Source organism: Cupressus sempervirens, chromosome 7 (genome assembly GCF_028749045.1).
Source record: "Cupressus sempervirens isolate cs-2001-9-10 chromosome 7, ASM2874904v1, whole genome shotgun sequence".
NCBI lineage: Eukaryota > Viridiplantae > Streptophyta > Pinopsida > Cupressales > Cupressaceae > Cupressus > Cupressus sempervirens.
This window is the reverse complement of record NC_143124.1, coordinates 311,299,592-311,302,314: the sequence shown is the minus strand read 5'-3', so window position 1 is coordinate 311,302,314 and position 2,723 is coordinate 311,299,592. Positions and strand designations below refer to the sequence as shown.

The 2,723-nt window shown below is 37.2% G+C and overlaps 1 pseudogene; it reads right to left on the bottom strand.

Moving 5' to 3' along the window:
• Nucleotides 1–1,367: 1,367 nt before the first annotated feature.
• LOC149546654 (serine/threonine-protein kinase PBL34 pseudogene) lies at nt 1,368–2,292 on the bottom strand (annotated as a pseudogene).
• Between the last annotated feature and the right edge of the window lie 431 nt (nt 2,293–2,723).

Below are 2,723 nucleotides of genomic sequence, written 5' to 3'. Positions count from 1 at the left end.
CACATTAGCATGACATAATATTTGTTAAAAATTTTGTCTTTATGACCTCCAGCTGGTCATCTAGGACCCACACATGAGAAACTTTGCCCACTTATCATAAGACACCTAATGGCTTGTGTGCTTTGGTACTTATAGACTATAAAAGCCTTTCATGGCCCATATGTGGGATTAAAGTCCTTTTATTGTTTTCCTTTGCTTTACTCTACATTTATGGCATTTTCTCTTTCAGTTTGGGTGGCTTCATCCTATGGGTCAACTCCTCCATTGATTGCCATATATATCTGACATGGCTCCTCTATTCTCTTTTTTGTGCTGCTTGTGGCTTCTTTGCAACGTGGCCTAGTTGTTGATGGCATCCCCTTCTTCAAAATGTGGGGCTCTCTACAGAATTTATTAGCTATGGACATTTTCTATTTGCTCCAACATGGACCCCCAAAGACACTGTAGATTTCAGCATTCATGTCCTTGTAGATGTCGACTCCTATACCTACATGGGCTCATCATACATTCCTTTGGTGTGAATTTCTCCAACCTTGCTTATGTATTTGCATGATCTGCAAAAACATAAAGCTTTGTCTGGTAGCGACTTCCATGGCGTGATCTCCTACAAATAGCAAATAACAGATGGAAAATTTATATACTTGGGTTGTATTTGGTTTGACCAATGATTTAAAGATTAATATTTTCCTTCCTTCATGCAAAAATCCTTAGTGTGCCTTGTTATGCCTTCATCTATTTCCCGTGAGTTGAGCTCCCTACATAAACTGTGAGCTTCGTTTTACTTGTTGCCTCTGCATTTTATTGGTTCTTTTGCATATGGCATGAGGTTCTTTTTTAAAGGCATGGATGGTGGTCTTAAGTTTAATGCTGACTTTCTCAAGCACAACACCTCCCTTTGTCTGCAGTGGGTTAAATGTTATTAAAATGGTTTCTTGTTGCAAAGATTTCTCTTTGAATGCATGGTAACTCCTTCATTTTGTTGTTACAACTTTCCTCATTTTCTCATGGCCTTTTCTATGGGTTCTTTGATTGCATTTTTTAGATGTCCCTACTCTTTGTATGGTGCCTGGTTATACGTGCATGCCGTGTGTGGGTTACTATGGTGTGGAAGCTTTTTAGAAAGCTGCAGCTTTCTTGCTTTGACAAGGGTTACTCTTTTCCTTTTATGCCCGTAGCTTCTCTTTAGTTGCTATGGCTGATTGAGTTTCCCCTTTAATGTGTGAGCCTCCTTTTTCAATTCTTTTGATACTTGTCTTTTAACGCATGAATAGGTATCCTCTTGATTGGGTCTACTATGTTTTAGATTGTGATCCTTGCCATCATGGGTGCTCTTTTCTAATATATGGACTTCCTCTTTTACATTAGCTCTACCCATTCTTTGAATACATTCTATTTCCATCAGAATGTGATAATTCATGGCTAGGGTGTTGTGATTGCAATGATTGATAATTGAAGGATGAACTTGCAATATCTTTTAAATTTAACAATGGTGTGAGAGATTTAACAACATCATCCATTGAACGCCTGGCTTTAGGGTCTCAACTTATGCAATAGTGAGCTAATTATGTAGTCTTTAGGGCACCTTTGATGGAATAGTGACCACTCAAATGAGGATCTACAAGATGGTAAAGCTTCCTTTTCTTTGTAAGATAAGACCAAGCCCATTCCATGAGATTTTGATCCCCACTTGGCCTATTTTTATCCATAGATCTTTAACCAGTAAGCACTTCAAGGAGAACAATGCAAAAAATGTAGGCATCACTCCTTGATGTCAAATGCCAAGTCATAACATATTAAAGAACTATATAACCATATATCCCTATTACTCGAGTAGAGACATGAGTCTTGTCTTCTTCAGGTCCACCTTTTGCAAGCCCAAAGTTAGAAAGCTTTGCAATGTAATCCACATCAAAAATAATATTTGAAGTTTTAAAATCTTGATAAATCATAGGTTTCTCAGCCCCTCCATGAAGGTATGTCAGGCCCTTTGCTGCAATCAATGCAATTTTCATCATGGTAGATGATGGGAGAGGTGGGGCCCTTCTAAATAGGTGATTTTCCAAACTGCCTCTAGGCATATATTCATAAACAAGCAACCTCTGATCATCTTCTATGCAGTATCCAATAAGTTTAACTAGATTAAAACATGTTTCTGGGACTCATTAATCTTTCCACCATAGTTTATTTCTTCACCCTTTGTTAAACTTTTAAATCCTTTCATAAGAGCCTCTAACTCTTTGGTCTTGTGATTCAACCATTTCCCTCTTTATTTGATATAGCGAAGAGTTCCATAACTTCATATGGAAACTCTAGAATGAATCCTCTTTTTTTCAAATAGCAACACTCTTGTGATTCCAAATCAGTCCATCATTCTAAAGCAAATACTCGGACCCCAAAGTGGGTCTAGCTAAAAAAAAAATTTGTTTCCAAACAATTGATACTCCATACTGATATGATGAACACCTAATATTGACTAGGATTGATTTCGAGCATTGATTGATCATTAAAATCTCATTTTATCATTTTCTGCAAACTGTCATTTTTGTGCCAAGAGTTCTGTTGACTGGCCTTAAAAATTGACCCAAACACCTAACTGAGCTTTGAAAACTAGTACACTAATTCTTTGTTCCACACACTTGTACCCCGTAAAATCTCATCTCATGACAAATTCAAAGTCAAAATATATTTTTTGTCAAAGGTGACCTCTCAGAACTACCTTCAAG